This window comes from Vidua macroura, chromosome 1 (genome assembly GCF_024509145.1).
Source record: "Vidua macroura isolate BioBank_ID:100142 chromosome 1, ASM2450914v1, whole genome shotgun sequence".
Lineage (NCBI taxonomy): Eukaryota > Metazoa > Chordata > Aves > Passeriformes > Viduidae > Vidua > Vidua macroura.
In genome coordinates, this window is record NC_071571.1 from 25,738,240 (window position 1) to 25,750,368 (window position 12,129).

General features: G+C 36.4%; 1 protein-coding gene and 1 long non-coding RNA gene across 4 annotated transcripts in view; one reads left to right on the plus strand and one right to left on the minus strand.

The window, feature by feature from the left end:
* The window catches only part of UMAD1 (UBAP1-MVB12-associated (UMA) domain containing 1), a 79,706-nt gene that overhangs the window by 64,081 nt on the left and 3,496 nt on the right, over window positions 1–12,129 (plus strand). The window lies entirely within an intron of this gene.
* Window positions 1,591–12,129, minus strand: part of LOC128803466 (uncharacterized) — a 45,449-nt gene continuing 34,910 nt past the window's right edge. The window contains exon 3 of the long non-coding RNA XR_008435725.1: window positions 1,591–1,693. This is a non-coding gene — a long non-coding RNA (uncharacterized LOC128803466). The remainder of the gene's footprint in view (window positions 1,694–12,129) is intronic.

The following is a 12,129-nucleotide window of genomic DNA, read 5'->3' on the forward strand; positions in this document are numbered from 1 at the left end:
TTTAGCCAACAGATGTCAGCAGATTTAATGGAGGAAAACTGGACCAGTAAGTGTATTAAAATAAACTACCAAAAATGAAAGCCATCTTTAGATTTTAAATTAGGATTTTTATCTTGTTGTGTATTTTTTTTTTTGTTTTTCCTTATAGTCCTACTTCTCCCTCAAACACTTAATAGTTATTGCCTTCTATCTAAGGAGCTTGTTATACGTTTTCTAGGGCAAGAGAGAATCCCCCAAGGGATTGCTTAATCCATAATTATCTAATTTATATGTTGTTGTTATAGCCACTCTAATTATATACCTTGCTGTGATTCTTATCATCTTAGGACTTAGTTTTCTTTATGAATTGTAATAGCTCTGCTATGATTCTTGTGCCCTTTCTTTTCATAATTTGCTGTTAAAAGCCGAGAACACAGCAGATAGAAGTTCCTGAGGTAAATTTTTAATTATCTGTGATTTTATGCATATAGAAATAGGTATGCACCATTTTAGGCAAGTATCTAAATAAATTAGGAACATTTTTTTATGTCTGAATTGGCATTGACTCATTAAAGTCATCCTTTATACAGCTGCTGTGTAAAGGATTCTACATGGATGTAAATAACAGTTTCCTAGACATCTGGTTAGGGGACGTATGACTCAAAAGACAGAAATACTATGAGATATAAAATATCAAGGAAGTGATAATGAAAGTTGAGAATCCACAGAGTAGTGGAAAAATAATTTAATTTTTTTTACCCTTCTAGTGAAATTAACATGTATTCCTGAAGTTGATAGACTTTTAGGATATCCTGTAGAGCAGATCAACTGATATAATTCCAGACCATTAATAATATTACTGTTATCTTGTTTTCTTTTTTTTTTTTCCTATTAAAATTATTTGCTTCTATCAGACCTATTATTCGCTGTTTTTTCCTTAAGTTTGTCTGTCTGGATTATTTTTACAAGTTACTGGAAAAGGAGTTATTACTGATCATGTCACTGTTCACTTACTGACTCTTGGTTTATGGTTCAGGGGTCCCATATTTAAAATCACAAGAAGGGTGTTCTGGGCTAGATTTGTTGCATCAGTTTAAATTCCCTACATTTACTTTAGAGAAAGTGGTTTATGTTTCAAAATTATTGTGATCACATTATTTATGATTAGTTTGCTCTCTTTTGACAAAATCCAGAATCTATTGAAAATGTTGTTTCTTAGCTTGGCTTTTTTTTTTTTTTTTTTTTTTTAAAGCTCTTATAAGGAGCTTTTATAAGGTAGAATTCTAGTCATGGCCTGGTTAGACTAATTGCTTGTCATATGTCATATTAACTTTAAGATCTTTTTCATATATAAAACCCTTAAAGCCTGTTGGTCCATATTTTCTCTCTTCTTAATTGTGTATGTAAGCAATAATCACTTAATGAAATTATCCACTCTTAGAAGGGACTGGAATAAGACTGTCTGCAGCAAGTCATCAAGCAGATACTTTTCTCTGAAAAGAGAAGCTGGTACCATCAGAGAAAAGATCCTATGTTTTACTCAACTCTCATGCATGATCATAAGCTGTAAGAAGTGAAGTTTTAACATTACCTTGAAATAAGAATGACTGGTGTTCAGCCTTGGCTGCTGCAATGGGCATCACCTTTCTTAGCTTCCTTCATCCTTTGTGTGTATGGTAAATAGCTGGGACTTCATTGGGGAATCCATGTGCAGCTACATATGGAAAGGGCATATGAAGTAGAGCTGGCATATGACAAGAAAGGCACAGTATATGCTTGTGATCTTACTGAGAATGAAGGTAAATAGCCCATTCAGCTAAAAACCAATCAAATTTTGCATATTACAGCTATTACATTTTACAACTATTAGTGTGCAATAACATATTTACTTTGTAAAGCTTCATTATATCATAATATTCATATTGCTATCAGTCAGATAATTTAACTAATTTAAAACTAAAATATTTAGGTCTTTTCATTCTAGCAAGATCTCCAGAACACATAGACCAGTGAGCTTTTGTCTGCCCTTACTGGACAACAATTGGACAACTCAGGGGAAAGGGGAGGGTTTATATACACATTGTGTATAAATATATGTATAAATATATTGATAAATATATCAATAGCTCATTCTATATATTTATATACACATTATATACATGTATCAGAAAGTCTGCTCCTCATGTCACAAAGAATTAGTTGCAGTGGCCTCACAAGCAACATTTTATAAACTGTGATTTGTGCAAGCTATTGACCCAGGGTCAACCAGTAAGACCCAGGGTGTCTTGCAAGACTATCACCTTGTAGAGTTTTTCTCAATTCTAAGGTGAATAGCTGGACTTGTTTGTGTAACATGATATACATCTGGGGTTATTCACATACTTAATCACAGGAGCATCATTAATACTATGTCCGTTGTCTTTTTTTAAAAGGAAAGCATTATATTTGTAGATCTAGGGAACTTGAATGGGAATTTAGAGATGTGAATTAACGTGGTTGTCACCCACTTCCTCTCTGAACTTAGGAAACAGTTCATTTTAAAAAACATAATGCAGGGCTGTCTTACACTTTTCTATAGCACTTTGCAAGTGTGAAATATTGTTAAACCCTTTGTGTAACTTCAGCTGAGATTTCAGTACAAGAGCTGAGGAAGCCTTACAGTCTTCCAAGGTGGGACATGAATGTTCTATCTGGCCAGCAAATACATGCAAACACAACAAATGGATTGGAGCAGCCCTCTCTCCCACAGCCCTGCCTGTGGAGTCCAGAGTCAGTGCTGCAGTCAGATTGCACAATTTGTGAGGTTTGAGCAACAGAGGACAAAATGTCATCCTGTAGGGGAAGAACGACACACAGGCATGGTATATTTTCATAATTCAGTACCTATAGATAGCAAAGTATATGCCCACATGTAAAAAGTTCATAAAATAGTATAGTTGGCCTGATTTTCTGACATATACACGAAATGGTGATCAAGGCACATGTATGCAGAAGCACACTATGCATAATTATTCCCTATTTCGATTGGGCAGAGACTCACTGTATTTTTGATTTAATTGCTTGCTTATTCAGTTACATTGATTGGTTATTTGTAGCAAGAGATGCTCAAACTAGGTGCCCAGATGTTCTCATCACATTTTTTAGCCTTTCTCTAATTTTGAGATCTTCTGACTAGCTTAATCTCAGATAAAACTACTGATTATCCTGTATCTCTTGCCCAAATACATGTGGTTAGACTAAAAGCCAGTAATGCTGGTTCACTTTGCTACTGTCAACAAATTGATCAGTCAGTCATCCTGCCTCTCAGAACAAACCTTCTGGGCTTTCCCAATATTAAAATTGATCTAAAATGCAATGTAGATCATACATCACTTGATGAGACTGTGTGTGAATATGGTACAGTGATATTTACAATGTGGTGCATTAGCATAAAATGGTGGGTGAACAACCGTAGCATAGGGCAGCTCGTTAACAATTACTCTAAACAGCAAGTAAGGGAAACAACAATGTCTTTAGCTTAGTTGCACTGCCACTTTCAGAGGGAAAAGAATAACCAAAGATAAAACTCACCACAAATGGCAATGGGCAGTCCATTTTAATGAAAGAAAACGTGACATGAAAATTGTCCCATTTCAGCCCAGAATGCTAATATTGGTAATACAGGAATGTTTCTCTGTACTTTCCATCAGTGTTGTTTGATCCTTTTGCTACAATGTACTTCTCCTGTAATTTTTGCCTTGAAAAAAATCAAACCAGAACTTCACAGCTCCTGTCCTTCTTGTGAGAGGCTGTGCACTGGGAAGAACATATTCAAATTTTGTTCTAAAGCACTTTTGAAAAATATAAAATAAAATGTAAGTTATTTGTTTACAATTTTCTTTTCTTTGCCTCCACAGTACTACAATTTTTGTGTTTCTGCTGTTCTAATGTGATTAACAATACTGCTAAATAAAACAGACCTATCTTTAAAAAAAAAATGTACCCTTCTTCCTTTTCATTGTGAGGCAATTATTTTCCATCCATAGAGAATAAGGAGAGTCAAAGAGGCCACCTTATTTAAAATAGGTGGACCAGTATTAGTTCCTTTTAAATTAATTAATTAATTAATTTGCCTTTTGCTGTTTTAAGAGTCGTGACACTTTTATTCCTGAATCTGAAAAGCCTGCTCAGTAGGTGCTAAGGACAACTCAGTCCTGTTGCTGTTTGTAGACTGAAGCTTTTACAAACTCTGGCTCCTGGTAACCTGTTTACTGAAGGTGGTGTTGACAAGTGTTCCAGTTACAGACTGTTTATGGAGGAAATTAAAGTCAAATACCCATCCTTCCTTTCTCTTACTGACCCAAATCTCTATGGAGGGAGCAGTTGGAAAGTTGAATGAGAATATACTTGCTTAATTTTTTTTTTTTTTTTGACATTAAAATATTTTAAGTTTGTAAACAGGACACATTGCCACATGCTTGGAATTTAGGCAGCATTATACAAACCTCAGAACATAGCATTTGGTACAGCAATTTTTATTCATGCATCTGTGTAAGAATCCTTTTAAGATCCAGGGGTTCAGTTACTTAACAAAACTCTTGAAAGCACAGCTGAGTATGTTGTTCCCAGTATTTTGCTGGAGGAAGATTTACTTGAATTCAGACTAGTAATTCTTTTCTGTTCCCTCTACTTATCTTCTTTTCTGAAAACGAAATCCAAGATAATTTTCTTTTCCTTTCCTCTGATAGAAATTGTTACCCCTCTTTTTTCTTTCATTGATATTGACACTCTAGGGAGACATTTCATTGATGTTGCTGACTCCCTCTAAGCTTCTGCTGTTCAAGAGATCAACCTCCCAGAAATCTTTAGGATATTTTTTTGCTTGAAGCAGTAGAGAAAATAGCACCTCTTGTTTTCACTAAATACATTGACAAAATGTAGCTGCTAAATTAAAAAAATATTTAAATATTGGTTTTTATTTTTTTTTGTTTTAATTATGCTGTTAAAGTTTTAAATTAATGTCTTAGTATATTCTCTGGCTATGTTTAAAGTCAGTTATCTGAATTTTGCATTACATCATGAATTAAGGTAGCAGCAAAATAAATGTAAATGCTTTGTGCTTCTGGATGATACTGAAGTTACAAAACAAATCCATTATCAGCATTTATCTGACTTGCCTGTTCATTTTGCAATATATTGACTTGTCCTTCACTTCTGATTTGTGGTTGTGGAATGCAGTGTGGAACGGATGTCTAGAGCTGCGTGCATTTTCAGTTACAGTTCTTGCATTTCACTTACTGTAGTAATTTTCATTAACTTTTTAATCTTCCAGCACACATGCTACAGAAAAAATGGAAAAAAAAAAAATCTGGCCTTGTTAATACCATTTCCTGGCAGCACAATATACTAAATATTGTTCATGTTGCTTATCATGTTGAGATCTTTGCTATGAATAGCTTGCATAATACTTTGAAGGAACAGAGGATCTAGATAAACTGTTCCTTGTTGAGCCCACACACCTGTCCTTCTTCTAAGATAATTTTTATTACAATAATGGTGTTGCAGAGGGGACTGCACTGTAAAGATGGTGCCCTAAAACTCAGGGGCCTCCAGAGAGGAATGAGGAGGCAGCAAGGAAAGGAGCCCTGCTATTGAGGGGGCATAAGTGTTGATACAGGACTTCAATTATCAGACCCATCAGTGGTGAAATTGGTTGGGATAGAAGGAAAAATAAGAGCATAATTACTTTACTAAATGGTGGGAAATTAAGCCTTATAATTTTTAATAGAGCTTTAGAATATCTTCTGCTTTTTTCTTATTTCTGCTTTCATTTAGGTTTGTAGTCTTCTTTTCATGTTGCATCTTTTCCCTGTTTATTCACAATTTTATAGTTTCTCATTATAGATGCCCACATTTGAGATGTTTTGGTTCTCTGTCTTCAAACAATTACTGAATGAAATAAATAATAGGAGTTAGGAATAAAAGAATAAAAGTAGAAATTAGAAATAAAAATATCATTATACAATTTTGGTTATATTAAATTCAATATATTTACTAAATTTATCACTAACCCCCCTCAAAATATTTCCTGTGATGTATTGTTATAGGGGATTGAGTAAAACCAGAGCCTTTATCTTGTACTGGTTTGAGCTTGCAAAATTGGTAATGAAGAAAAACAGGGTTTTTTTTCTAGGATGACAAAATGACCTAGTTGGTTTAGACACTAGGTTTGAAGTCTTTTGTGGTACTTTAGAATACTTTTCAGGGTAGAGTTACATTCTATAAATTCTTATAAATAAAACTCACAGGCATCTCTAGTATTTACTAGGATTATTAAGAAAAATAGGTCTGTTTCTGGAAAAAACTCTTTTTTACAGAAAGTGTAATTTTTTTTACATTAACACACTTTAACCTTGGAAAGAGTATCCAGAGTTCAAATGGCAACCTTGCAGTTCCCCTCCTCTACAGAGATTAACAGTTTTATGACTGTTTGAGAGGGTAAGAATCACACCTAATTACAGCAAGTTTATTCTGCATTTACACTATAGAATTGTTCTAGTAATTACATGTTTCCAATTGCTTTAATGCCAATAAGGATTCAGAAATGTACATCAATATTGATACTGAAAGTGTGGTTTAGCAAAGATTTCCCTGCTGTTCTTTGCAGGCCAAGATACTTCATGAGGAGCTTTGCTCTAATAAAAAAAAAACTATAGAATGTCAGAACCTCTTTTCATTGTTTCTTTAGAATTTTGTTATTTAAGATTTCAGTGACATTAACCTGACCTTCATTCCATTCTAGTTAAGAAACAGCTGAAAAGCATGCTCTAGAGGAGAAAGAAAAATACCTAAAATGTATGTGGAAAATTAGTTTAAATATTCTTAAACTCTTATTTTAAAAATTGGTTCTATTTTACTCTGAATAGCAATATTGATAAACTTGTACAGGTAGTAGGAGGTCTTTAAGAAAGACAAATTGCTGCTGTATTACAAAATAAGTTTCATAAGAAGCTTGGAAACAAGAGCCCAAAGCAAATGGGAACGCTGATTTCCACTGAGAACCATTCTTGCTTTTAAAAGCCTCTCCAAGGACTCAGTATTAACCCAAACCCTTCAGCCTGTAGGTCTGCCCTCCTGCAACCCCTGAGAACACCAGTCCTTGGCCACTGTTACAATCCCAGACACTGCATTTCTGCTAAGAAAGCAAGGCAAGCAACCAGAAGAAATTTGGATATAGCAACAAGCTACTTGGGAATTGTCCGAGGTGGGAGAGTTCATGGGATGCTAGTCCTCAGCCCTGGCAACGGCAGTAGCTACTTACCATAGAGCCAGTCCTCCTGGGGAGAAACACAGTCTCCCAAATGGACTTCTGTGCCACAGCTTCCCCTGTGTAACTTCCCCTGGTTTCTCCTTTCCCTGTCCCCTCACTGGATTGGTATCTCTGGTGCCCACCTCCCTTTCCCTGGAGACCAAACCCCTCTGCCCAGCCCTTAGCTCTGCCCCCCACCCCTTCCCCTTCTTAAGCTGTCTCCTCCACATGGTCGGGCTCTTTTTACCTCGCTGGGTTCCCTTCAGCCACATGTGATATCCTCAACTGGAATAAAACCCTGCAAAAAGAGCCTTTCTTGCCTCTATCACTGAGACAGCTGTGGTGAGTGTTGAGTGAGGGTCTGATTCGTTGCCTAAAGTTTATCTCAACTTGCTTTTCCACAGGAGAGGCTTGTGGGGGACAGATTTTAGGCAGCAGTAACCACTACTCCAACACTCGTATTTTTACTACTGCAAGATCTCCAGAACTTCTTACATCTAATTTTGCTCTCCTAGCTAAGAGTAGTTTTTCTCTTGAGTCTCTGGAGGGGAGGGCTGATTAAAATTTCGAGTGAACCTTGAAAGAATAGCAGCTCTCATGTGCTATTATTCACATGTGGTTTTCTGAAACCACAGGGCATCTGTATTGTGCTTGTCAGGTGGGTTTGTTCCTTTCTTATAGTTCTGTAAGGATGCTGGTCACATACTTACTGGTGTGTTGGGGTGTTTTTTTGTTAATGTTTTGGGTTGAGGATTTTGTGGTATCATGTTGCACACTTTCCCCACTTTCCCTGGCAAGGTTTTACTTGATCCTGTTTGGACATCAGAAGGAATTTTGGACATCAGAAGGAGTTTCTTCACAGAAGGGGTTGTTAAAATTAGAATGGACTGCCCAGAGAGGTGATGGAGTCATGATCCCTGGAGGTGTTTAAGGAAAGCCTGGCCGTGGCACTCAGTGCAATGGTCTGGTTGACAAGATGGTGGTGTTTGGTGATAGGTTGCACTTAGTGATCCCAGAGGTCTTTTCCAACCTAATTGATTCTGTGATTCTGTTCTCCTAAGTTAAGTTTCTGAATGGAAACCTTGTGAGTATTTTTTCTTTCCTCCTCTGTTTATCTTTGCCATTACCATTTTTTATTTGAAAAGTGAATTGTTGTCATCAATGGAGATACTCATTCTGGAATTCCTACAAATTTTTTAAGGACATCCAATGAGTACCCTAAAGCATCAACCAAAACACATTGGAGGAAGAATCCCATCCCATCCCATATGACAATTTCCATTGCTACATACATCAGTAATTACTGCATAGTGCTACATAAATTCTAGATACCTTATGGTTCACTATTTCCAGTAATACCACAAAGTTGCCTGAAATAAAGATAATTCTTTACCACCAGTCACATAGCAGGTGTCTGTCATAGGCATTACATTGCTGGATGTTTACTAAATATTCTGGAAGACTGAAGGTACTGTTTCTTTCTTGAGGCTGTTTTCAAAAGAAAAATAGGTCTATTTCTGAAAAAAAAACCCCTTCTTTTTACAGAAAGTGTAATTTTAAAAAAATTAATCATTTTTTATAGAAAGCCTTGTTCAAGAGTTTGGATAATAATAATGCTGGCACTAGTCTTTGATTCTCCTTCAGAGCACTGTAAATCCAGCTTCTCTATACATTGTAAAATGTGCAGTTTTTCTTCCTTATGAGACTCCTGGCAAACTTTATGGTTAATACAAAGACATGCAGCAAATTAGGTATTTATAAAAACAGCTGAGAAACATTTTTTAAAAAAGATAAAAAAGGAATAATTTACTTTAGAGGGTAGTTTTTTACTTTGTTAGTTTCAAAATAACATATTGTTTTCAGAGCACAATTAGTATCTGGTGGCCAGCTACTATATATATTTACATATACTATATATATTTCTTTTCTCCCTGTTCTTTTGGATTGCAAACTAAGAATACAAAAGCCACCTTGCTTATTTGAATTAAATTTTATTGCCATACCTGATGTAATTTTTACTGATTTTTTGACTCCTTGGTGTATGGTGAAATGTAAATCAGTGATCTTCTCGGTCCATTCAATTAATATTTCTCATAATAGGATTGTGTCTCATAGCATTTGGCATTGCTTAGTTTAGCTAATGTCCAGATAATATGCTCTGAATGCATTGTATTCTGGCTAAGTGAGTTAGGCATTTCAGTAGAAACCAGCGTGACTAATGTGCAATATCAAATTCTCTAGGACTTGCAGTTCTATATATGCTTGAGGAATGCATGCATAAAGCATAAGCCATTTCATAACCTTGACCTCAGTTGCATCACAGCATTTTGTGCTGGTGTTTGCACTGGAAGTGACCTCGGCACCCATGGGTGACTGATGTTCTCCACCAGAGTGTCCAGTTCTTCATCACATTACCTGAAAGCCTGCTGGGGAGGTTGGCTTCAACAAGACCTTTTCACTCATGTGGCCTCTCCAGCATATGAATGAAATACTTCTTAGCCCATTTGAAGGATATCTTCATGTTTTGGAAGCACAGAAACATGTCTAGTTTGATAGGGTCTTGCACAGGAGGCCAACATCTAAATATCACTACAGGAATGCTCAGAAACAGCTCTGCAGAGCAAAGGGCAACGACTGCCTGTGATGACTACTCTAGGCAGAACTGAAAAGTTACTTCTTGTTACCTGAATTCTTCAGGACAGGAACTTTTTTTTTCATATAGATAAGTAATATAAAATGTGATTTCTTATAAATGAAAAAGTGAACGCAAACTTTTTAAGATCATTAAAAATAACTGTTTTCATGGGAGAGACAGTAGTGGATTAAATGTGAAACTGAAATAGAAAATCTAGACTCCTTTTCCATTTACGTTGTGAACTGATCTTGTTATATTAGGCCCAAGACCTTCTCATGGGGGGTTGAGTAAACTAAGACCCAAAGACCACTGGAATTAAGATCAAGGCATTTGTTAAACTGACCTGACACTTTCTGACTCTTTCCTTTGTTTCTGACTTACCAGTACTGTGTTTATGTCAATCATTTCAGGCTTTCTTTATGATACTATTTTGATTATTCAAATGGTATCATAACCTACTGAGACTTTTAAGAACCTCACTGACAGTATGCAGAGATTGAGTTTGGTAAAATGATGCTTTCACAGTAAAATAATGCTAAAGTAATTCATCCTTCCTTACTGCAGTCGCGCTTTCAACTGTGGAGTGGGACTTGGGAATTAACAAAGTTGGTCCTTGCTCCATCACTGTCAGTACATGGTATCTGCTATGTACAGAAAGGATTTTAATTTCTGGGTCTGCCCATTTAGCACCATTCTAACAAATGTAAGGTTTATGGAGGAAAAAAGATCCAAGATGCTTTGTTCTTGCTGTGACTTTTTTCCCTCTTTGAATTTAGTTTTGCCACGTGATGGTCTAATTTGCATTGTAAATTATGTTCACCCAGCTTGGGGGACAATTAAGATATAAACAGGTGTTCATAAAAGTATAATTTGCCAATCAAAATAAACATTAGATTCTAGGGATTTCTGATTATCATCTGAATGATGGGAATAGGACAGTGAGTGAGGGATCATTTTCCCCTGAAATGTGGGAGGGGAGGGAGGCAGAAAGATCTTTGAAGATCTAGTTTAATTGATTCCTAGATGTAACCCGCTTTTTCAACTGGGGCTTTCTGGTTTCCCTTCAGAATATGGAAATGATGAAAGACAAGCAAATACCAGCACCTCAATAAATGATCCACAAGTTCTTTCTTTCAAGAGGGAATGTAATAAATTCATGCAGAGTAGAAATTAAGAGATGTTTTTAAGTTTACAACAGCAACAAATTTAAGGACTCACCTGAATTGTTGTGGGATGTTATTTCAGATGAATATTAACATAAATAAATGTTCTGTCTGTTTGGCAGTGTTCTTAGCAAGAGAATATGTCTGTACTGAAAGATGTTTATGATTTTTGTTCTGATGCATGCCTTGGGCCCTGGCAAGAAGAAGGACTTCTCTCAAAGTGTTAGCAATGAGCAGCCAATACCTCTTAAAAAGCTAATACCTCTTAAAGGGAGAGCTGATTGGAGATAACTCTGCTGATTAGAAAAGTACAAGAGGTTTAAGTGGTTTTCCTGAACTTAGAGACTTCAAGTAGTATTGCCCATGGTTTTTTGCTCACAGCTTGGAAAGCTGGAATAGAACTATGCAGTCTATCTTCCTGACTTCTCTGCTAGCTTTCCTCTTTTCCCTTTGCTCTAAAGGTACCAGAATCAGTAAGGAAAGCCAAAAGAAATCTCTATCAGCTCTTGCCTCTGCTGTTGCATGGAGCTTTCTGAAGAGCTGTTAACTACATCTAAAAATGGAGAACTGAGAAAAGGAAAGCCAGGGAAAATAAAGACATATCTGTAACCTGTAGCTGTAGGAATTCTGTAGTAACAGCCATACCAGTATTACAGCAGCATGGAGACTGTCGATCCTCTTGTGTATTGGATCATAACCAGTAAGGTTATTAGCTGTATGTAGCAGTCATTCCTTTTAATAAACTTCTTAACCTTCAGAAATTTTACATTATTATCCAGTGACATGATAGCAACAGATCTTGGGAAGTTTATCTTAAGCCTTAGGTTTCAAATAATTGTGAGTACGAACAAAAGCTTCCAAGTGAGGGCCCCTTTCAGTGCAGCACCACTCACGAACCCCTTGTGTCCCAGCAGGCTGTGGAGGAGCGCGCATCCTCCGCCACCCAAGACAGGGCTGGCTGTGACACAGACTGTGGAGGTTATTTGTTGTTGACTCGTTCTTGGCAGGTTAATAGAAGGTTTAGCATTGGTTTCTCTGTCCTACCAGATGAAATGTTGGGCTGT